Below are 25164 nucleotides of genomic sequence, written 5' to 3'. Positions count from 1 at the left end.
AGTTGAATGTGCTAACAACAAAATGAAGTTGATTGTCGATCAGTGTTGCTTCCTAAGTGGTCAGTTTGATTTCACAGAAGCTTGATATACCTGGAGTTATATTCTGTTGCTTAAATGTATAATATAATTTTATATAATAGAATTTTGAAACAAATAATTATCCAGATAACAAAAAAATTGTACTTTTCCTAAACTGGAAAATGCCCGAGTTAAATCCCCTTCATGAACTTCACAGAACATGTTTTCTTCCTCACATTGGTGTAACATTCTTGGTGGCTCTCCAAGTTTTCATTATGACCCAGCAATTTGTATGACTACAGGTTGTTGTTTTTTAAACACAGCTCAACTAGGCTTGTGAATAAAGCAATGCTTTATTGTTTTCTATCAACAATTTCCTTTAGTCCAAGTGATAGTCAACTCTGGTCCTTATTTACCATTAGGCTATATTATGGCTAAGCCATATTTTTGACATACTGTATAATGAAATGCAGACCTATCTTTCTATCCACAATGGAATTGATTGCGTATGGCACTTCTAAAAGAAGCAGACACACTATGACATTATGCATGTATACAGCAAGCCCCAACAAATTAAAAAAATGTCTTATTTGTTATGAGTACATGCACTAAACTAGAGTATTTTTAAACGCAGTTTTCTTTATTATCATACTTCAGAACTTTGCTTCTGATATCTATGGGTGTTAAGTACTTATGGTTATCTTGAGGTCCATCAATTTATACTCTCTCCATCATGGGTGGAGTCAGCAGTCAGGATGGGTTGTATTCATCCACTCAGCAATGAGGACCAAGTCTGTCTTTTTCTCCCAGGATCTGCCCTGTTAGGACCCATCTTTGATTCAGCAGGATGGATGTGGTAAAATTGAGCTTCCATCCCGACTGCGGATTCCTACAGTTGTGAGTTGAAAATTGCTGTTTTTCGGAGAGGTTCGCTCTGATTTCATTGGCAGGTGTGGGCCTGCGCCCACTGGCATAGGCTGCAAAGGCTTCTGCTCCATCTCCCAGGGCTGGGGTGATTTTGTTCCCCTCCTCTTCTGGATTATAGACTGCGAAGGGGCCATGGGCTCCGCTTTTAAAGACAGCAGCGACTCTTGTCAAGTCATCAGCCATGCCGTTTGTTCCTCAGGTAGCGGTCAGAGCTAAGATCTCCTTTAGATGCACCAGGCAGTCATATGACCACCTTCTGCCGCACGAATCCCAGCGACCAATTAGGTCCCACAGAGTCGGGTCCCGTCGACAGAACAATGTAATCTGGTGGGACCCAGGGGAAGAGCCTTCTCTGTGGCAGCCCTGACCCTCTGGAATCAGCTCCCCCCAGAGATCAGGATTGCTCCCACCCTCCTTGCCTTTCGCAAACTCCTTAAAACCCAACTCTGCCATCAGGCATGGGCAAATTGATTCCCTTGGGCCATTCCGTTTTATGTGTGGTTTGTCTGGGATGTATGACTGTTTTATATTAAGGGTTTTAACTGTTTTTTAATCATTAGATTTGTACTGTGTTTTGCTGTTGTGAGCTGCTCCGAGTCTCTGGAGAGGGGCGGCATACAAATCTAATTAATAATAATAATAATAATAATAATAATAATAATAATAATAATAATTCGGTCAGTCTGAAGTTGGAAGTCCCACAGTAGTTTTGCTTGGTCATTTTCGACCACTTTTTCGGGCTTATGATCCCTCCAGTTCTTTGGAACTACCATTTACCAGTGGCAAAGAACTAGTGAGATCATAAGCCCGAAAAAGTGGTTGAAAATGAGCAAGCAAAACTTCTGTGGGACTTCCGACTTCAGACTGACCGAATTCTGAAGCATAACACACCAGACATCCTGATTGTGGAGAAAAAGAAAGTATGGATCATCGACATTGCAATCCCAGGGAACAGCAGAATTGAGGAGAAGCAGCTAGAGAAATTAGTGAAATACGAAGATCTAAAAATCGAGCTGCAACGACTCTGGCATAAGCCAATGAAAGTGGTCCCAGTGGTACTTGGCACGCTGGGCGCAGTGCCAAAGGATCTCAGCGGATATTTGAAAACCATTGGAATTTACGAAATCTCCATCTGTCAATTGCAAAAGGCCGCTTTACTGGGATCGGCAAACATAATTCGCTGCTACATCACTCAGTCTTAGGTGCTTGGGAAAATCCAGCATAGTGATCTCGTTTGCTGTGTTGTATTGACATAATAATAATAATAATAATAATAATAATAATAATAATAATAATAATAAGCCTTTGCACTCGGGCTCTGTGGTCGCTCGGGCTAGCCACCCTCCTGCCGTGCTTCCTCTTGCCCTCACACCCACTGCCGCCCCGAGTCTTCGGAGAGGGGCGGCATACAAATCTAAATAATAAATAAATAAATAAATAAAATAAATGAAAGTCACAGTCTGAGGGAGTCCTGCACCACTGGAACTTGTGCTCATGGCTCTCCCAGCAATGAAAGCAACAGAAGCTTAATTCACTGTGCAGTGAGCTAAACAGGCAATTCTTCTAGATCAAAAATAGAAAGGGGATATACTTCTGGCGTACTTGAGAACAGTGTGCCAATTCCTATGCTGGAAACTTGTTGTTTGCTTTGAAGCATGGCTGCTTCGTAATGTTATCGTAATTCTTGGAAAATAAAAGAGGTGGCTCTCCCAATTTGGAGTCACTATTGGCACGATACTTGATTTAATTCATCATTTTGTTTTTCTGCCTCTGTTTTTGTTTTTACCCTCAGGCTCTGAGAGTAAAAATGAAAAATGTGTATACTGTATTTGTATGAGAGACTTTGCAGAATATTTTCAGATGCCAAATAAACTGATTTGTATTATTGAAGAATAAAACCGGATTAAATATTTGTCTAGGCTGTTAATTTAGATACTGATTAACTGCAGGTAATGGTAAAGTCCTCTTGGATTCAACTCAGCCTGTCAGGAATTCATGGACATATCCAAATAGTTTTCTTAGCATCAACAGGTTGCCACTGCCTTTTTTTCCATAATGCTTTTTGATTTTCTAATTTAGTGTAAAGCTCTGTGTCATTAATACCTGTTTACAACCAGGTTCTCTGTTTAAGCAGGGAAAATGCTGGTTGCTGATTGGCTGAGCCATCTGACAGTTCCCTATGTAAGGGCAAGCTGTCAGACTGGCTCTCTGCTGGATCTGTATATAGTTGGAATAAAGAACTGTTGTATGAAGCCTGCATCCAGTCTCTTCACTTGCCAGACTTAACACCCTGGAATTCCCAAGGAGTTTCTCATAAAAATAACACCAGTCTAACTGCTTATCCAAGATCTGCTAGATGCTGATTTATAGTTGGACATTGGAATGTATAAAATAGCTCTTATATACAGTCAGACCTTTAATATAATTCAACCCAGACTTTTCCTACCGTAGCTTTTGTAAAGTTGAGAGGGTGGCATTTGGCCAGTGAAATGCTGACTGAAATGTATAAATAGTATGAGTTGATCCAGATAGTATTTGACTTAAAACTGTAAATCGAGCTAAGAATTATGGCTGTAAGTTGTGCTGGTTGTTAAATGGGTCACTATTTTTCAACATTTATTGTAGGGGTCGTTAAGCAAATCCATTGTTGCTGGAAACTGGAAGTAAACAGTTTCCAGTTTCCAGCAAAAAGAAAATCGTGAATCATGTTCCTGTGACCACAAAATTTTGCAAACAGCTGTAAAGTTACCAAGCATCCAAAGTGCAACCATGTAATTGCAGCGGGTGGGTGTCCATAGAAACTTTGAATCCTTAAGTAGCCCTTGGTAGGCTTGTCATAACTTCAAATGACTGCTAAGTACCTGGTCGTAAATCAAAGACTACCAGTGAAGCTCTCAGGGTTTTCAGACCAAGTTTTATTCTCTCTTAATCTTTTATCTCCAAAATGAATAGCAAAAGCAGATTCTTTCCTAAGGCTAGGGGAGTGGGGAGGACAGAAAGAACCTTGGGGTCAGAGGTGAAATGCTTTGGTTTGGACCTGTTCCGGTAGAGCAGTAGCGATGGCTGCCCGTGATTTGCTGAACCATTAGCGATAGCTGGCTGGCCACGCCCCCCCCCAATACCGGTTTGACACTCGCTCACCCTGAAAGCAGTTATTTTGGCACTGCACATGCGGTAGGATACAAGTCTGCACTGGAAGAGGGCTATGGGAGATATGGTGCACATGGGCAGCAGGCCCTGGACCTCTGCTTGCTGTTTCCTGATTTTGGGGCCTGGCTCATTCTACTTTCTTAGGGCCTTTGCTGACTGCAACCGCTCTCAGACTCAGCCCCAGAGCAGCAGCAGCAGCAGCAGCAGCAGCAGTAGAAGGCAAGGCGATGCTGGTGGGGCTGGGGGGGAGGAAGACCCACTGCACTTTGAGGACAGGGTGTGCTCTAGTCTGGGTTCGCCACCATCCCAGAACTGCACCATGCCGGGGAATTTTCCTGTGAGGCCAAAGGATCCCAACCCTTCCATGTCCCCTTTTTATTTGCCCAAATTTAACATTCTTTCCAAAGCTATTCTGGCCTTCTTGATTTGCAGGCTGCAGCCTTCGTGTTCACGCAAGCATTTTTCCAAGCTGTTTAATATTCCATGCTGGTTTTGGTGGGTTTTGGGGGTGGAGGGGTGGTAGATGGGGTAGGGTGATATGGTGGTAGATATAAATGATGATATAGATATATAGATATAGATTAAATGTAGCTATTGATAGATGATAGATATATAAGGAAAGGAAAGGTGGAAGGAAAAAGAAAGAAAAAGAAAAAAGGCAGGCAAGGCAGGCAGACAGAAAGGAAGGGAGGAAATAAGGAAGGAGGGAGGGAGGGAGGGAGGAAGGAAGGAAGGAAGGACTAACTTATTAGCACATTGAGGCCAAAATTTTGGTTGCTAAGCAAAAGCAGTGTTAAGTGAGTTTCACTACACTTTGCAAGTTGTCCATGCCTACCCGGTCACCTGACCACCAAGCCACACCCACCCGAATCCACATCCACCAGACCTCAAGTCACGCCTACAAAATAAACCAAGCCCACTGAACCGGGAAATTTTTCACATTTCACCCCTGCTTGGGATATGTATTCATCCTGGCAAGAACCAAATGGAATTGGTGTTAGAGTGCAATACTTCATTATTTTTCAGATTACAATGTTCCCTCGATTTTCGCGGGGGATGCGTTCCGAGACCACCTGTGAAAGTCGAATTTCCGCGAAGTAGAGATGCGGAAGTAAATACACCATTTTGGCTATGGACAATATCACAAGCCTTCCCTTAACACTTTAAACCCCTAAATTACCATTTCCCATTCCCTTAACAACAATTTACTCACCATTATTACTGGTACTCACCATTGACTAAGACACTTAGTGATCCTGATATTTATAAACATAATCATTTATTAACAATAATTATTTTTTTTGTTATTTATTTGCAAAAATTATTAGTTTGGTAATGACGTATGACATCATCGGCCAGGAAAAACCATGGTATAGAAAAAAACCCACGAAGTATATACGGTAATATTTTTTGAAAAACCGTGGTATAGGCTATTCGCGAAGTTCGAACCCGCAAAAATCGAGCGAACACTGTATTTACTATTCATGCTATTTGAATACCAACTCATCTCCATTGCAAAAACTGCTCTAAAGTGAACCATGGCCTTTTGTGTACAAATGGATGAAATCTGCTATTCTGTGCTAGGATTTAAACTAATCTTTGCAAATTGACTTATGACATGTTAATCTTGTAGACAGCCCTGTTTTCTTTGCTTCTTCCTTCACCTTTATGCATTCTGCTACTTATTCATTCTACTTATTGTATTCTTTTCATTTTAAGAAAAATCAGTTGTAGCAATGTGTTACAACCCCACATTTCTCCAATTTGGAAGGAGGTGTTTATACATTAACAGTACAGTTGAAACAATTTAGAAATCATGTATAATAGCAGTTCAAATGTAGAATACTCAGCCCAGGATATTAGTTAAAAGCAGCTAAAAAGCCTTTCAAAGCCTGTTTAAAAGCCAATAAAGTGGAATTAAAATTACTGAAACTGGGGGGACACCATTGAAACAACAATATCTCTAGTTGGTGCTTTTTGCTATTATTGAGATATCTAACACTGCAGTTAAGCTGATATGAACGCAGACTTCCATTGTGTAGAACAGATTACTTCATTACTGAATTAGGTTATTTTAAAAATGGTAAAGCTGCTTAATGTAGGTTCTCGAATTAGCTGAAGTGGATATGTCAGGATTACCAGCAGTTGATTTATTTATTGGGATGCTTTTTGTTAAGCTCTTCAAAGGGATCTACAATGAGAGGAGAGAAAAACCTACACAACAATATAATACAATTACAGAATATAAACCAGAAAGCCCTAATTGGAAACAAGCTAAAACGATGATAAAGATCTGTACACATGCTTCCAAGGTTATTTTGGCCTGACAGTGAAATTATAAATAGAAAGGCTTAAATTATAGTATTATCTGAAGAGAAAGAGAGCAGCTACAGTGTAATACTTGTCTATTGTGCTATAGAGCAGGGGTCCCCAATCCAGGTCTATGGACAAGTATTGGTCCATGGCATTCCAGAAACCAGGCCACGCAAACAAATGAAGCCACATGTACCAGATGCAGGCAGCACATGAAATTGTGTCTTCTCCGGTCCCTGGAAAAACACAGAACCAGTCCATAATGCCCAAAAGGTTGGGGGCTTCTGCTATAGAGGGAAGACCCTATAAAGTTGTTGCAGAATAGAGAAAGCATTCTGTGTCACAATATTTGGGCAAGAAGAAGAAGACATGCTTTGATTAGGAAGACTAATGTTTTAAGCAGAGCATCTATAATTGGTGCTAAAGGTAGATTTTATCTAATAGCTACAGAAGGCTGATACAAGCAGTGGGCTACTAGCCAGAACAATAAATTGTGCTCGCCACCGCGACTTGTAAGTGAATGTGGGGCCAGCACGATTTTGCTTCTGCACCTGTGGAGGTAGAAAAATCGGGCTCGGAGCTGCAGATGCACCCGTGTTTCGGTGAGGTTTTTTTCTTGCTTCCGCACATGCTGAAACATGGGCGCACTTGCAGCTCCATGCGCGATTTTGCTACTGCTACAGGTGCAGAAGCAAATTTGTGCTGGCCCCACAAGCCGTGGCAGCGAGCGCAATTTAGCATTCCGGCTAGTAGCCCACCGCTGGTTGATACTTTTAATTATACCATACCTAGTGATGACTGTTGTGTGAGTACATGTACTTGAATTTTTGCTTTTCAATGATTTAATTCTAATGTTTAATCCTTTGATGTTTATGCTGATATGATAGAGAAAATAAATATTCTGAATTACGGTTCATATATGCATAACTATAAGATGTTGAAGCTCCTTTAAAAATACAACATCTTACGTATTCATTATTGGGAAACAAACATTAGAGTTCTTACAGCCCATGATTAATCAGTAGATTTAAATAGTCACAGGGAATCATTGTGGTATAGTACTGGATTGTTATCAGGAAATCCAGATTGCAACTCTATGCTTGCCTATGGAAGTTAACTGGGTATCTTTAGGCAAGTCACTCTCTGAGTCTGATCTACCTTGCAGGGTTGCTCTTTTGGGAAAATAGAAGAAGGAGGTGCTTTGTACACTGTCATAGGTTCCTGGAGGAAAGGCAGCCAGCCAAGAAATAAATAACTGTAGATGGCACAAACATAATTTTGCAATGAACTATTGCAAGGTCGCTTTTTACTCACAGTTGTGTCATTTTTTTAAGTTGGCTTGAAAAATTCTGTTGATTCTCTGCTACTGATTTTGTTATTAGCTTTATGAAATAGAAACAAAATATCTGGTGACCTTATCAGAGATGAAATGCTCCCGGTTCGTGCGGGCCGGTCAGTTGTCATAGAACCGGTAGCAATCGCAGTGGGAGGCTTCCCCCATCTGCTTCAACATCACCACTTGGGTCCTTGAACCCTCTGCCCATGCGCAGAATGGTTTACACATGCGCAGAGGGTGAAAGAACTCAAATGATGGCATCTGGGTGGGTTGGGAAGGCTGCAATCACCACTGGCTCTATGACAACTGATAGGCCCGCCCGAATCTGGAGCATTTCATGCCTGCCTTAAATTCATATTTAGTTACAGGAAAAATTGATTAGGTTTTATAAGTTTTCAGTTGCAAACGTATCCTGAGAAGATAAATCTTTCCCAACCTGTAGATAATACAAGCCCCAAATTCCATAATAATGGAGTAAGCCTATGGAAACAATGTACTTTTTAAAAAAAATGAATGATGGCTGGGCTGCACCATCTAAATATATATGCTTAGCATTGTAACACTTCAAATAATGTAACTTTTCAAAGCATTGCAAACAAATGACATATTTTAATCAAGAATCTCACCATAATAACAAAAAAAATGACTTTGCCAAAGAAACACCCAGTTTAAATAAAAGCTTGTTCTTAAAATAACACTGCATGCAGAATAATATACAATCAGATTACTTCAATGTAATGCAAGTTTCTTTTGTTTCAGAGTCAATGTATTTCCCCAGGGATAGTATATATTTGGTGCAAGGGCAGCGTATATTTCAAACCACTCCCTTCCACTGATAAAAACCAGAAAAAGGGATGGGGGAGGCCTGACAATATAAATGGAACCTCTAATTTTGAATAGATTACTTCAGTATTTCAGATTAATTCATTTTTTCATTTACAGTATTTCTAATTTACATGGGTTACTGGCACATTAAATGACAATTAAACTTTGTGCCTGTAACTTACATGGTAACAGAATGTCATGTTAAATACTATGTTGAGCAGTTTTCTGTCAGTTTTATTGTATATTTAAACGGACCAAGCTGCAGTCTGAAGGCACACTTAATATAGGGGTGGCTGTCTTTTCCCTTAATGAACAGAATGTTAACAAGATTGAGATAGGTTCATATACACTATTGATTTCAAAAATAAATACAGTGGTACCTCTACTTACGAACATAATTCGTTCCGTGACCAGGTTCTTAAGTAGAAAAGTTTGTAAGAAGGAGCAATTTTTCCCATAGGAATCAATGTAAAAGTGAATCATGTGTGCGATTGGGGAAACCACAGGGAGGGTGGAGGCCCTATTTCTTCTCAGGAGATTTCTAGAGAGGCCCCACAGAGGCTTCTATCTGCCTTTTGCGGCCCTGTTTCCTCCCAGGAGATTCCTAGAGAGGCCCCACAGAGGCTTCTTCCTGCTTTTTCCAATTACAGTTTTGGAGGCTCGGGTTTGTAAGTGGAAAATGGTTCTTGAGAAGAGGCAAAGAAATCTTGAAACACCCGGTTCTTATCTAGAAAAGTTCGTAAGTAGAGGCATTCTTAGGTAGAGGTACCATTGTATATGTATTATGTGTTATCTTTCCTTCTCAAACTATAGGTAGTGTAGGACCTATTTGTTCCAAAGTGGAAAAAAACCCCATCCTTTATACAGACTTGGGAAAGTCTATATTTATACAAACATATTTAATTATTTATTTATTTATTTATTTATTTATTTATTTATTTATTTATCTATTTATTTATTTAATTTATTTATTTGTTTGTTTATTTATTTTGTCAAGCATGTATGTGAAAATAATTATAAACGTAACATATAAACATATAAGTATAAACAGGTATAAGTGCATAGTTCCCTCTAAGCTGAGCAGTGAGCAATTGCTCACTTAAAAATCATCATCAACTCAGAGTTTTCCAAACCTGCCCAGAAGCCGAGAGGGAAAGAGTGAGAGGGAAAGAGAGAGAGAGGAAGAGAGGAAGAGAGAGAAACAGATAGAAAAAAGAGAGGAAGGAAAAGAAAAAGAATGGGAGTAAGGAAGAGAGAAAGAAAATCAAAATCTAGTTTGAAACTAGCTCAACTATTTAAGTGGCATTTTGATATTGATAGAGTTGCCCTATTATGAGCTCACTGTTGTAGACACACAGTACAGTACAGTATTTTATTTTGAAATTCTCTGAGGCAAAACAGGGTGGGTTTTTTGTTTGTTTGTTTGTTTGTTTGTTTATTTATTTATTTATTTATTATTTCTGTGCCGCCCAGTCCCAAAGGGACTGCCGCTCAGACACTATATTTTTCCGCCCACCCCCCAAAAAAATTAGAGGGAACACTGTATAAGTGTATTCATTTGTATCTTCTTTCAAAGTAAACCTAATAATAACATACAAAGCTATGAAATGTCTGCTGGAATATGTAGATAGGGAGGAAACTGAGTCATAATATCATAGTGAAAGGTGAAAATAGGTGAAAGGGAAAAAAGAGAGTCACAACCTCACATTTATTCTCTTAAGATAGGATATAAGTTGTGACACCTGCCCCAGGTTTATATAGTTTATGTGTGGTATGCTTGTGTTGTATGGTTTTTAATGATGGGGTTTTTAGATGTATTTTTAAATATTAGATTTGTTATATTGTTACTATCCTTGTTCTGAGCCGCCCCAGGTCTGCAGAGAGGGGCAACATACAAATCTAATAAATTCTTCTTCTTCTTCTTCTTCTTCTTCTTCTTCTTCTTCTTCTTCTTCTTCTTCTTCTTCTTCTCCTCCTCCTCCTCCTCCTCCTCCTCCTCCTCCTCCTCCTGATTTAAAAATTCCTCTTCCTAGGAAACAGGTGTTTGAAACAGGTGTTTCAAACTGGATTTCTTCGAGGGCTGTATCAGCATTGTAGTATTCCTCCATGGGCAGGGAGGGAGCGAGTGGGGAAATGGGGTGGATGTTCCTGCAGCACTTTGCCTAAAAAATCATGTATGTGGGAGGGAGTTTGGCTCACCCTTTTTCAACAGGAATTCAGCAGTGGGAAGAGTGTGGAAGTGTCTAATGATCAGAAGCAGGGAATAAATGTTTGGGGTTTCCTTTGCTTACACACAGTAAACAGAGAAAATCTTTTTTTGTCATGTCAATCAAGACAGACAATAAATTTAAAAGGGACCGTGCCCCTTTCATAAATATTTTCGAATTATTTTGCAAGGATTACACAAAGAGGTGGAAAACAATTGGCATAAAGGCAAAAACATTACCGGTAATTCAGAAAACAGGGGAGTTTTATTTAAATAGGACTTTGAACTGTGCTCTGAACCACGTGCAATAAAGTGACAGTGAAATACGTTTCTAGCCCTATGCAAGGGTTAGTGCTGCTATAACATCTATTATTGGAAAATACCTGTAGTCAGACTAGATGCAGATGTTAAAACTATAAAGGTAGGTATTTATGTCTTTCTCTGGCTTGTGTGTGTGTGTTTGTGTTTTAAATGTTTTACCCTTTTATTGCCGAAAGTGAAAAGTTGTAAGTAAAGTTGTAGGTTTTATAGACTTTATAAGGAATACACAGTTCTTATCTCTTTGAGATCAGTAACAAACCTTATTTGAATTTTGTGTTGGCTTGTGGTATTCAAGCTCACATGGAAATAAGCATACCTGGGATAGAGGAAACTGATTTTCAAGTGCAAAATTGGGCTGTACGTTGAAGCGTTTGTGCTTTCTTTGAGTGTCATAAGTTTAATTTTATCTTTTCCTTGCTTGCACATGGTCATTTTATTTCCTTCTAGCTATCTCTTCATCTTCATTTTGTGATCTTTCTTGCTACTCTGACTCTCTTCTTGTGGTTAGGAAAAGGAGTATATTTTTGCTTTTTAGATGGGTATCTAGCTTGGGCATATTAACATGTCATTGATTCATAAGCACATTTTTAGAAATCTATGCTGGCATGCTTAATCAATATGATTTTAAAGTATTTATTTTCAAGAATGTTCCTCATTTTAAACAATACAGTGTTCCCTCGATTTTCGCGGGTTCAAACTTTGCAAATAGCCTATACCACGGTTTTTCAAAAAATATTAATTAAAAAATACTTCGTGGTTTTTTTCCTATACCATGGTTTTTCCCACCCAATGATGTCATATGTCATCGCCAAACTAATAATTTTTGCAAATAAATAACAAAAAAATAATTATTGTTAATAAATAATTATGTTTATAAATATCAGGATCACTAAGTGTCTTATTCAATGGGGAGTACCAGTAATAATGGTGAGTAAATGGTTGTTAAGGGAATGGGAAATGGTAATTTAGGGGTTTAAAGTGTTAAGGGATGGCTTGTTATACTGTCCATAGCCAAAAATGGTGTATTTACTTCCGCATCTCTATTTCGCGGAAATTCAACTTTTGCGGGCAGTCTCGGAACGCATCCCCCATGGAAATCGAGGGAACACTGTATTTAGATTCTTTTGGTGTCCTGTGAAATAATGGACCTACATAGAATTAAAATGTTCACCCAACCAATATATAGAGCTAGAACACCTGCTAATAAGCGATGAATAATAGTTGGAATATATTCTGTTGCTAATAAATTATAGAATTGATAATGAATGCTGCAGTTGAACAATATAATTTATGTGACAAGTAATTTTAAGTAAGATCAGTGAGGAGAATTTTTGTTGTTGTTCACTGCGATGTTTTAACAGTAGCAGTCTAAAAAAAACATAATTGGCATATCTTTGGGATTGTAGTATCACTGATATGCTGTCACTAACATCAGGTATGGGAAATGATAGCCTTGGCATCTATTATCTATAGAATCCTTATGCCTGCAGTGTTCAATTGAGGTTATTATAGGGATGATGCCAGTTTTCAGAAGTATTCATTTTAATAGTGTGTTTCTAACTTTTCTTTCTTCTTGAGTGCATGTGGGAGTGAGTATACATTGCATTCCTACAATAATAAGGCTATAAAGTACGTACACTGAGATAAAGCATCCGGTGAGCTCCATGGTTGAGTAAAGACCTCAACTTCGATCTCTCTGGTCTAAGTACAATAGTTTAACTACAGTCCTAAGCCGAACTGGCAGTTTCAAATTTCAGATGTATTTCTTCCCTGTAGTCAGGGAAGCCTGAAAAATCAGGAAAAAACCAGCCATCCCAAGTGTATAATCTTTGTGGAGAAGTATTTTTCTTAAATTACCTTAATTATAGAACTGTGTGCATTACATTTTAAAAATAACACTGCTCCCATTTATTTAAGAAGCAAATTAACATGAGATATAAAACAACTTACATAGACATAAATATTGACAAAGCTTATTTTTCAAATGTTATCTAGAAGATACTCAAGTGCCACCCCGGAACTTCAATATATAAACAAGTGTCATAAGAAAGCTCTGTTGAAATATGTTCATGGACAGTGTTGTGTGAATTAAGAAACGCAAAAAGTAGATGGCAATACAGTAATACCCCGGTTATTGCATCCCCGACCATTGCGAACAGGGTAATTTGCGATTTTTCAACCCGGAAGTCAAAACACCATCTGCGCATGTGTGCCCTTTTTTTCTATGGGCACGCATGCGTAGATAGCGCCCGGCAGATCAGCTGCTGGGCGGCTTCCCTGGGTCTTCCCCCTCTTGCTGGCGGGAGGGCGAGCAGCGGGCATCAGCAAGGAGTTTCCCCACCGCCCACGCAAACTCCTCGCTGCCGCCCGCCCTTCGCCCGCCCACGCCGTTCATTCTCGCCGCTTTCGAGCTGAGTCCTGAAGCGAATTCGCTCCAGGACTCAGCTCGAAAGCGGCGACAGCCAGCGCGGAGAAGCCGTTCGCTGGCGCTGGCTGTCGGCGCTTTTGAGCTGAGTCCTGGAGCGAATTCGCTCCGGGACTCAGCTCGAAAGCGGCGACAGCCAGCGCAGAGAAGCCGTTCGCTGGCGCTGGCTGTCGGCGCTTTTGAGCTGAGTCCCGGAGCGAATTCGCTCCGGGACTCAGCTCGAAAGCGGCGACAGCCAGCGCGGAGAAGCCGTTCGCTGGCGCTGGCTGTCGGCACTTTTGAGCTGAGTCCCGGAGCGAATTCGCTCCGGGACTCAGCTCGAAAGCGCCGACAGCCAGCGCGGACAAGCCGTTCGCTAGCGCTGGCTGTCGGCGCTTTTGAGCTGAGTCCCGGAGCGAATTCGCTCCGGGACTCAGCTCGAAAGCGCCGACAGCCAGCGCGGAGAAGCCGTTCGCTGGCGCTGGCTGTCGGCGCTTTTGAGTTGAGTCCCGGAGCGAATTCGCTCCGGGACTCAGCTCAAAAGCGCCGACAGCCAGCGCCAGCGAACGGCTTCTCCGCGCTGGCTGTTTTAAAATGTCGCCGCCGGCATGGGGGGCTTGCCAGCACCCCCCGGACCCCCAACCCGGGTTTGGGGGGCTGCTAGGAAGCCCCCCATGCCGGCGGCGACATTTTAAAACAGCCGCGCCGCCCCCAATCTTCGGCTCCTCGCTAGCGCTGCGGGAGTAAAAACACCATCTGCACATGCGCAGATGGTGTTTTTACTTCCGCAGCGCTACTTCGCGAAAACCCGCTCGTTGCGGGGGGTCCTGGAAGGGAACCCTCGCAACGAGCGGGGGATCACTGTATATCATAACTTGCATGATCTAATTTCTATAGCATCTTTCTTAGTGTTAGTGTTTTAAGTTTTAAGAAGATATTCCTATATGTAGCTAAACATTCATACTTTGATCTGGAAAGAAAAGTAAGAAGCTAGGAGCCCAGAACTGAACCAAATATTAAACCAGAAAATACATTGCACTCCAGATGTTAAATTACAGGAGCCCTAGTCTGTGTGGCCAGTTGTGAAAGATTGTGGGAGGTATAGTTCAGCAGTGTTTGGAATGTCACATACTATATACTTTTGTGGTAAACAATTTCAGTGTTTTAGTTGGTTATACCACCAAATGCAAGCAGGAGTGAATAAACTTTTTTTCCAAGTCCTAGCAGATGCCCAAAGAAGTCTCTGCAGTTTTCTTAGCAAGGTTTTTCAGAAGTGGTTTTTCTTCCTATGGCCTTGTTCAGAAGTGGTTTGCCAGTGCCTTCTTCCTAGGGCCAAGAGAGAATGACTGGCCCATAACCATCCAACTGGCTTCATACCTAAGGCCAGACTCGAACTCTTAGCCTCCCAATTTCTAGCTTGGTGCTTTAACCACAATACCAAATGGACTAAATAATGGAAGCCTTTAAATCTTGCTGATATTTCAAAACATTTAACCAGTTTCTTTTTCCAAGCTCATCGTTTATGCCAAATGGGATTCCAGCTTGTACAATCACACAAACCTTTAGGAATTTGTCTCTTGCTGGAGAACCATCTTTCTGTGATTAATACTTCTTTGGAGTCTTTGGAGAGGGGCAGAATACAAATCTAATAAATTATTATTATTAATTATTATTATTCTGCAATAATTTTAAAAAAGACTGATAAACATAGTATATATAGAATCATCCTATCTTACTATAATTGACACATCTTGGACAATGCAGCTCCTGATTCCAAGTTGCCAATTCATTAGTAATGTCTCTTAGAGAGTGCTGTAAAACAGAGTTGCTTGTATTCTTTTCCAAAACATGGAGCAAGAATTTAACAAAATAAATCACTATTATCTTTTGCAGTGGTGTCTGCAGATGTATATAAGATGTATAAAAGTAATACATTTTCTTATCTGTCATGTAGAAATTCTCAATTATTTTCAGCCAAGTTTATATCAGCTTCCAGCTAATCATATACAGTGAGACCTCGTCTTACAAACCCCTCGTCATACAAACTTTTTGAGACACAAACCCGGGGTTTAAGATTTTTTTGCCTCTTCTTCCAAACTATTTTCACCTTACAAACCCACTGCAGCCGCTGGGATGCCCCGCCTCCAGACTTCTGTTGCCAGCGAAGTGCACTGCTGGGATTCCCCTGAGGCTCTGGACTTCCGTGTTTTTGTGATGCTGCAGGGGAATCCCAGCAGGGGAATCCAGCAGCGCAAAAACGGGCGCTTTGCTGGCAATGGAAGTCCAGAGATAGGGTTTCCCAGCGAGGGGAGCCTCAGTAAAATCACAGCATCGCAAAAACACGGAAGTCTGGAGCTGGGGTTTCGAGGACTTCGGTGTTTTTGTGATGCTGTGATTTCACTGATGCTCCCTTCGCTGGGAAACCCCACCTCTGGACTTCTGTTGCCAGCGAAGTGCTCGTTTTTGCGATGCTGCGATTCCCCTGCTGGGATTCCCTTGCAGCATCGCAAAAACACAAGTCCGGAGGTGGTGTTTCCCATGGAGGGGAGCCTCAGAGGAATCCCAGCAGTGCAAAAACGGGTGCTTCAGCTGGCAAAAGGGGTGAATTTTGGTCTTGCATGCATTAATCGCTTTTTCATTGATTCCTATGGGAAACATTGTTTCGTCTTACAAACTTTTCACCTTAAGAACCTCGTCCTGGAACCAATTAAGTTTGTAAGACAAGGTATCACTGTACTGGGAAACACATGATTTCTTCTGCAGTTTTCAGTTTAAAAGCTGGGAAAGTTTTCTTAGCTGAAATTTGCATGAGTCAAATAGTAACAAGAATAACTAAGGGTCAGAATTTGCACCATCTTCTTTCTTTGGGTTTTTAAGTATAAATTTAATAGTTAGGTTTTAAAAATCTGTACAATTGTCTATGTGTTACTTCCCATATATGTGAACACTTCCACTGTCTTGGGAAAACAGTAATGGTAACTGGATTATGGTATCGGACACTTGATAAAAATTAGTTTGCAAAAGCTAAATATAAAAATAATGCAATATTTTGATTAAGCTGGACACACTTTTCAGGTCTAAACATATGCTTTCAGTAAAATAAAATGCTTTTACATTTTTTGATTCTTTATCTCCTTGTTTTCAAGTAGTTGCCTAATTCTGCAGACTTTGAATTGTATGCGCCCTGGCTCAAACCCTACTGAAATTGTTTGTTTTGGCATGTAATCTCTTCAGCTTATATTAATGCTGCTTTTTTTTTGTAAACAGTAGGGAGCCACTCAAGACAGGGATTTGTTATTTTTGTGTTTAAAATTAATTTCTATATGGTGAATAGTTTCATATATCTGTCTAGAGCAGGAGTGTCAAACTCAAGGGTGCTTAAATGTGGCCTGAAGGGCTGGCCTGGGTATAGCAAAGGGACTTATTTATTTTTATTTTATTTATTTATTTTGTCCAATACACAATGAGGGTTTTAGTGGGTATATATCTATATACACATAGTAAAATACATTATGAAGGTTATAGAGGAGATACTCATAGTAAAATATATCTAAGAAATAATAGAAAAGAAGGTATAGGAATAGAACATATCAATGAAAGAGTAGAAGAAGAGATATAGGAATAGAAGAAAGGTATAGGAGATATAGGAGAGCAATAGGACAGGGGACGGAAGGCACTCTAGTGCACTTGTACTCGCCCCTTACTGACCTCTTAGGAATCTGGATAGGTCAACCGTAGATAATCTAAGGGTAAAGTGTTGGGGGTTTGGGGATGACACTATGGAGTCCGGTAATGAGTTCCACTCTTCGACAACTCGGTTACCGAAGTCATATTTTTTACACTCAAGTTTGGAGTGGTTAATATTAAGTTTAAATCTGTTGTGTGCTCTTGTGTTGTTGCGGTTGAAGCTGAAGTAGTTGCCGACAGGCAGAACGTTGCAGCATATGATCCTGTGGGCCATACTTAGATCTTGTTTAAGGCGTCTTAGTTCTAAACTTTCTAGGTCCAGGATTGAAAGCCCCATTTTCAGCCTGGATGGGCTCCTGCACCACTCTGCCAGCCAAAATGGGACATGGGCCCCCATGTGAGACCCCTCCATGCCTCGTTTTGGTTAGCAGGGTGCTGCAGGCTCCCCCCTTGGCCGGCCCACAGAGGAGAACCATAGTGCTAATCCAGCCCTCGAAGAAATCCAGTTTGACATTCCCTGGTCTAGAGTTTTACAAGTGATCACTGTATTTCAGTAATGATCAAACTAGAAATTGTTTTTCTATTCTCCTGTCCTAGACTGTATGATAGTTTCCTGACCCAAGATTTTGGGGACAGCTGTTCTGATGTAAAGCTCTGGAGTTTCTTGGGTTTTCCTTTAAAACATCTCACTTCTCATCTAAGAAGGGAACTGAAGAAACTTCTTGGATTAGAAGTGAAACATTTCAAGAGAAACACCCCCACCCCCACCCCCACGAAAGTCTAGATGCCTTTTGAAAAGTATCTTTGGGACAACCGTGACCTGAATCAGAGGTGGGTTTCTCCTGGTTCAGACTGATTCGCCCGAACCGGTAGCAACCCACTGGTAACATCATAATGATGTCACGGAACCCGTTTGGTCGGTGTCAGTCTGTGGAGGCCGGCATCTTTGTATTGTCATCTTGGTTTTGGATTTGGGGGGGGGGTTGTCACTGCTCACAGGGGTGCACATGAAGTGCGCGTGTGCCCATGAGGCACAGCCTCGTGGGGTGGGAGGAAGCAAACTGGCAGTGAAGTAAGTTAGAACCCACCCCTGACCTAGATGATTGAGAATCTCCATTAGACATTTAGCCATGTGAAATAAACATGCTTCAGAACTGAAGAAGTTTCTGGGTTGAGAGACAAAAAGTTTTCAAGGGAAAAAATTAAATTGCCTTTTGAAAAGCATCTTTCGGATTTCTCATAGGTAGTTCTGGGACTTTTAATGTTATAGCAGAAGCTTGGAATGAAGCAGGATCCCTACGTCATTGTTAGATTGTGTAAAACACACCAAAGGCAACACAGCTGCCCTTGAAAGCTTGTTCTTTGCCTGTGTACACAAGTCTAGCGGATACATCTACTGAATTACTTTATGGCAGCCAGGCTATCAGTATACAAACAACTGATAATTCTTGAACATTTTCAGTGTCAGTTTGTACCATTTGATAAAATACACATTTAGAAAACTATGCACTTCCCAGCTTCTGTGAACTTAAAGCATGGGAATCATTCTAATTTTGACCAGAGAGGCACAACCTGGAATGTACCTCAGCAAACTTTGGAGGCAGCCTCAGTATCCTTCACCAGTTGTTGCTAAGTTATAAGCTTTAAAGTGACAAAAAGAGGACATGGTTAAGTGTTTGGCTGGAGTGCAGTAACACCCACTCCATTTTCATTAAATGTACCGGTATGTGAATTGGATGAAATTTCATTTTTATCTTGCCTCTTCCCATCCTTATGGTTGTACATGCCTGCCTGCTACACACCACTTAAGAGTTCAGATGTGGCCTTCAGCCCAGAAATAGCTGTATTATTATTATTACTAGAAGATCACACCCATTGCACTCATTTGGAGGGAACTCCACAATTAGATTGTGAAAAACCATGCTCCACTCAGGCTATAAACGCCTTTAAATAGGTTTATACCAGGGGTGGGTTCTAACTTACTTCACTGCCGGTTCGCTTCCTCCTATGCCACATGGACAAGCCTCATAAATAGTGCTCACAGTCACTCATGCCCTCATCACCTCGAGGCTCAACTACTGTAACGCTCTCTACATGGGGCTACCTTTGAAAAGTGTTCGGAAACTTCAGATCGTGCAGAATGCGGCCGCGAGAGCTATCGTGGGCTTTCCTAAATATGCCCATGTTACACCAACACTCCGCAGTCTGCATTGGTTGCCGATCAGTTTCCGGTCACAATTCAAAGTGTTGGTTATGACCTATAAAGCCCTTCATGGCACCGGACCAGATTACCTCAGGGACCGCCTTCTGCTGCATGAATCCCAGCGACCGGTTAGGTCCCACAGAGTGGGTCTTCTCCGGGTCCCGTCAAACAAACAATGTTGCTTGGCGGGACCCAGGGGAAGAGCCTTCTCTGTGGTGGCCCCGGCCCTCTGGAACCAACTCCCCCCAGAGATTAGAATTGCCCCCACCCTCCTTGCCTTTCGTAAGTTGCTTAAAACCCACCTCTGCTGCCAGGCATGGGGGAACTGAGATACACTTTCCCCCTAGGCCTTTAAAATTTTATGCATGGTATGTCTGTATGTATGATTGGTTCTTATATAGTGGGTTTTAATTGTTTTTAGTATTGGATTATACTGTTTTATTACTGTTGTTAGCCGCCCCGAGTCTGTGGAGAGGGGCGGCATACAAATCCAAATAATAATAATAATAATAATAATAATAATAATAATAATAAATAAAATTAAATTAAAGCTGAAAACAAGATAGCGACCACATACACAGTTCTGGAAACATGGTTTCTGCACATTCTCAGGGGGAAAAAAATTTGATTTAAAAAAAGAAAAAAGATGACAGCACCATGGACTGGCACTGACAGAACCGGTTTTGTGACATTATCATGAGGTCACCAGTGGATCGCTACTGATTCAGGTGAACTGGTCCAAACCTGGAGGAATCCACCTCTGATTTATACCCTGTTTTCCCCATAATAAGACATCCCCAATAATAAGCTCAGTCGGGCTTTTGAGTGCATGGCAATAAGGCCAAGCACAGGGTTTTATTTTCGGGAAAAATAAGACAGGGTTTTATTTTCGGGAAAACACAGTACTGACAATACCTGTCCTGTTGCATTACTATCTAACTTGGAAACTATATTTTGGATGCACGTTGTATTCATTACAACGTTATGTGCTTCCTTGTCTTGTTCTGCCATTTCTCATGTACAAGAAGCATGAGAGAGAGAATGAAACGAAGTGGAAGTCATACCTCTTTTCCCATTGAAATTTATAGGCAATGTATTATAATATGGACTTTATACTACCTTTGCTATCCAGTATCCTATTCATAAAGTGATGTGCAACCCCCCCCCCCTTAATCTTAGCTCTGAGTAAGACAGAAATATGCTTCATCTTTTCTAGTGAAAGTGAGAAAAATATACTGTGTATATTATGGTGTTTGCCAGCTGTATTGTGTATTTCCTGGGTAGATGTTTAATCAATGATTCATTGTTTGTTTGTTTTTTGCATACGTGGGCCTAGACTGTCTATACCAGTTCTGTGTACTAACAGTGAATTCATTGTTTCAGGGTGGATCAACATTGAAAAATTCCTGTGTTCTTTGGATACCGTTCTAGCACTTGTGGGGTTTTTTGCCTGTAGTGTCTTATGGGACTGTGCAAAGCTCCAGATTCAGTTTGTAGGAGGTGCTCTGGAATGTGCTAGAGTATGAAAGCATTAAAGCAGGTGTGTCTTCTTTCAATAGTGTGTGGCTGTTTTGGAAGGCTTCCTAATACGGCATCTATTAATGATTCTATTAATATTCCGCCTTTCGTTCTGGAGCTCAAAGTTGCATGCCCATAACAATAACCCTGTAAGGTAGAATGGAGTGAAAAAGATTACTTGACCTGTAGTTTCTTAATTAGCTTCTATGCCCGAGAATAATCATAATTCTGAATCTCCAACTCCTAGTCTAATTCCCTGGTCATTATATCACTGGATGGATGGATGGATGGATGGATGGATGATAGATAAGTAAGTCCACGCAGAGGGGCAGCATACAAATCCAATAGATAGATAGATAGATAGATAGATAGATAGATAGATAGATAGATAGATAGATAGATAGATAGATAGATAGATAGATAGATAGATAGGATATTTCTGCACTTCTACACGTGATAGCAATTGGAAGGGTTAATATTTGCCATTGAGAGCAGTTTGCTCTCTGGGATGAAGGTTTTAAGCTCAAAAGTATTTCCTTTCTTTAATAGTTATTACTCCTCACAAATTATTATCACTTCTCAGCCTTTTGGCTAAGATTACATGGGTGTGTATGCTTTACTTGTTGGTAAAGCTCAGGAATGTAACTATCAAGCTCAGTTCGATTGTACTAACAAACATATTCTTTAATAGACTTTAAAAAAACTATACATACTGCTTTGTGTAGTGCTACTTGGCAGTATCACAGACTTTGTTTACTATATGGGAGGTGGAGTACAATTTATATAAATGTTGTAGTTACAATAAAATTGCTGTCCTGGCAAAATCATTTTCTTATCAGAACACTAAAGGAATGTGTAAAATGGGGACTTTTCAAATTGTGAAAAATTATATTTGCTAGTTTGTATAAACTTCCTTTAAAAAAAATAATTTCTTTGATTTATCCTTTCTACGGTTACCCTGTGTACTGCTGTGACTTACAGTTCTTATTGTGTTTATTAATAATCTGTATGCCATATAGTACTCATCTTTTAATTTCTGAAATTTCCTACACACTCCAACAGTATTCTTGATATTCTCGGCAAGTCAAGAGTGCAGGCCCAATCCCACATAGCTCAGTTGGTGTACATCTTTCAGATAATAGCTGGAGATGCTTTGACAGATGAAAATATCCTTAATCTAGCTCTGGTTTGGAGAACAATCTGAATAACCTAGGGTGAAATTTCTAGAGAAGGGAAAACATTGTTTAGGTAGAGAGGTGTTAAGGAAAACGTTACCTGTTGTCTGCAATCTTGGCTTGGGAACCTGCATGGGTTGTGAATGTTGAAGAATTGTGCAAATTATACAAGATAGTAGAAGTTCAGCTCTTAGGTTGTGGAACACTTGTTTGTGTGGGCATGCACATGACTGAAATAAGTAAGCTTTACTTCTCATAAATGTGCCCAAGATTGTGCTTTTAGTTTTTCATTTTTATCACATTTCCAGATATAGTTTTTTTCCAAGCTTTTCCAATTGAATCCAACCAGTGGCAATCCTTTTGAATCCAACCAGTGGCAATTCTTCAGAATTACGCATCTTTATATTCCACTGATTTCTCACAAAGAATGAATACTTATTAATTTGCTTTTTCTTAGAAGAAGCCTCTGCTTCTTTTATAGGATAGAATTTGGGAACTGTCTGATTTTACATTTTGAAAAATGGAGGGCCCAACTTCAATTACTTATTCCAGTGATGATGAACCTGCGTGGCATGCGTGCCGGAAGTGGTATGCAAAGCTAGCCCTCTGGGCATGTCAACCATCGCCTATTGCTCTTTCAGGTTCCGTTGCATACATACACACTAGCCAATTGGTCTTTACGCATGTGGGACCGCCAGAAACTGAAGAGCAGCTCCCTGATGCACAAGTGCATGTTGAGAAGCTGAGCTTCTGGTTTCCAGCACACACATGCGTTCCTCTTCACACATGCATGTGAGCCAAGAACCAGAAGACCAAGTGACCGGGGTGCATATGTGCACTGGAAACCGGAAGCTGAGCTTCCCGGCACATACATGTGTGCCAGGGAGCTGTTCTTCTGGTTTCTGGTGCTCCCCCGCATGAAGGCGCTCACTCCTGTTTTGGCATTTGGTGCTGAAAAGGTTTGCCAACACTGACTTATTCCCTCTCCTTAGAAAGCTTAAGAGACTCCCTGATGATATACAATCCCCATTCCAAAATAATTCTCGATTATGTATAATTTGAAAAATCGATCGAACAGTGTCCAATTTATTATGAATGCAAACTGTTCTCACATTCATAAACCTGACAAACTCAAGTCTCTGTGACCATTTAACTGTCTACAGCTTTCCAGATTTTTAACTGTTAATTAACCGTTCTGCAACTGTCAATTCTGTGGTAACTTTCATATCACATTTTAATTGTCTATCCATTTTTATTATTCTGAGAAAGAGCTGTAATCATAAGGACATCAATAAAAAAATAAAAGTAGTTTTGTCCAGTTGATTTCACTTGGATCGTTAAATATTAATAATTCATCATGGCCTGTTGTCACCCAATAGGCTGGAGGTCACTAACATTTTGTCCCTTTGTATTAATATATGGATGAATGTATTCTTTCATGAGATGATATATAACCTTCTCCACCCTTGAGATGAACAGTTGAAAAGAAACACAGGTGAATCCTAGAAATGGGCCTCTAAATCAGTGTTTCCCAACCTTGGCAACTTGAAGATATTTGGACTTCAACTCCCAGAATTCCCCAGCCAGCATTCGTTGGCTGGGGAATTCTGGGAGTTGAAGTCCAAATATCTTCAAGTTGCCAAGGTTGGGAAACCCTGCTCTAAATGATGTGATGCAGATGAGATTCTGCAGGATATTGCAGGATTCCGGTATGAGCCAAACGTACATTTTCCTATAATGTTACAGTTGGTGGAATATTTCCCCCTCCCCTGTTCCATGTCACTCCCGCTTATTTTGCTGTTTTTCAGTGGGGGTTCCCTTCAGATCTGGCTCCGTATCCTCTTTTGTTTGTGGATGATGCCATTATGACTATATAAGGATTGGCATTTTGCAAAACTGTTCTATTATGATTGCAAAGTGATGCTTTTCAAAAAGTGTTTTTAAAAAGTGTTTGGAGTTAAATTATCAAGACACAGAGCAGCTACAGCTTTCTTCAGCAATGAGATAACATAAGAAAGGCTCTTACATTAACTGCTGATTGACATGCTTTCCTGAAATGCCCTAACAACCCAGGCTCAAAGCATAAATATCTGTAGCAGATTTGGCTATAACCTTCAGCTCAAAGAGTGGTTTTTGGCCTTTTAAAGTAAGAAAATGTCATTTGGACTTGGAGCTGGCTGAAAGGATTTTCGGTTTCCAAGACTGCTGCTGTACAAAGGTCAGTTTATCAGATCTACAGAAGACTCGGAGAAGTTGTTTCAAGAGAAAGTTTTTCACGTTCCAGAGGGATTTTTTTTTAAAAAGTTTCCCAGGATTTTTATTTATTTATTTATTTTGTCAAGTACGTATTGGTGGTATACAAGCATATAACAATGTTTATATACATGATATTGGTACTAATAATAGAGAAACATTAGGACAGGGATAGTAGGCACACTGGTGCACTTATGCACGCCCCTTACTGACCTCTTGGGAATCGGGTGAGTAAATAGTCTAAGGGTAAATTTTTGGCAGTTAGGTAATGATACTACAGAGTCAGGTAGTGAGTTCTATGCATTAACTACTTGGCTACTAAAGTCATATTTCCTACAGTCGAGTTTGAAGCAGTTTACTTTGAGTTTGTATCTGTTGTGTGCCCGTGTATTGTTGTGGTTGAAGCTGAAGTAGTCGTTGACAAGAAGGACACTGTAGCAGATTTTATGGGCGGTATGCTTAGGTCGTGTTTTAGGCGACATAGTTCTAAGCTTTCTAAACCTAGGATTTCAAGTCTGGTTGCGTAGGCTATTCTATTGCGAGTGGAGGAGTGCGGGGCTCTTCTCGTAAAGCAAGGATCGACAAACCCAGGCGCCTGGTCGCCAGTGGCGCCTAGAAAATGTTGTCTGGCGCCTAGAAAATGTTGCCTGCTGTACTGTATGTATACAGCAGTGTTTTTCACGAGGTGGCTCCTGCAAGTGGGAGCTCCAGGGCTGAGGCTTCAGCCCTGGAGCTCCCACTTGCAGAAGCCGCCCCCCGGCTATTGCCCGCCGCCGCCGCTACCCGCGCACCCCAAAATACCCCCCCTGCGTGCCCTTTTCCATGGGC

The 25164-nt window shown here is 40.7% G+C and overlaps 1 protein-coding gene across 17 annotated transcripts in view; it reads left to right on the top strand.

The window, feature by feature from the left end:
• The window catches only part of COBLL1 (cordon-bleu WH2 repeat protein like 1), a 144206-nt gene that overhangs the window by 60126 nt on the left and 58916 nt on the right, over window positions 1-25164 (top strand). For 2 of the 17 annotated variants that reach the window (XM_070731686.1, XM_070731683.1), the window contains exon 1: window positions 11115-11196. The exons of 14 other annotated variants lie outside the window; for them this stretch is intronic. The gene's annotated coding sequence lies outside the window, so the exon portion shown is untranslated. Of the gene's footprint in view, window positions 1-11065; window positions 11197-25164 lie in introns of those variants that run through there. One more of the 17 variants, XM_070731693.1, reaches the window with a different exon arrangement.

The sequence above is a fragment of the Erythrolamprus reginae genome, chromosome 1 (assembly GCF_031021105.1).
Source record: "Erythrolamprus reginae isolate rEryReg1 chromosome 1, rEryReg1.hap1, whole genome shotgun sequence".
NCBI lineage: Eukaryota > Metazoa > Chordata > Lepidosauria > Squamata > Dipsadidae > Erythrolamprus > Erythrolamprus reginae.
Note: the sequence above shows the minus strand (reverse complement) of the source record. Positions and strands in the feature narration are given on the sequence as shown.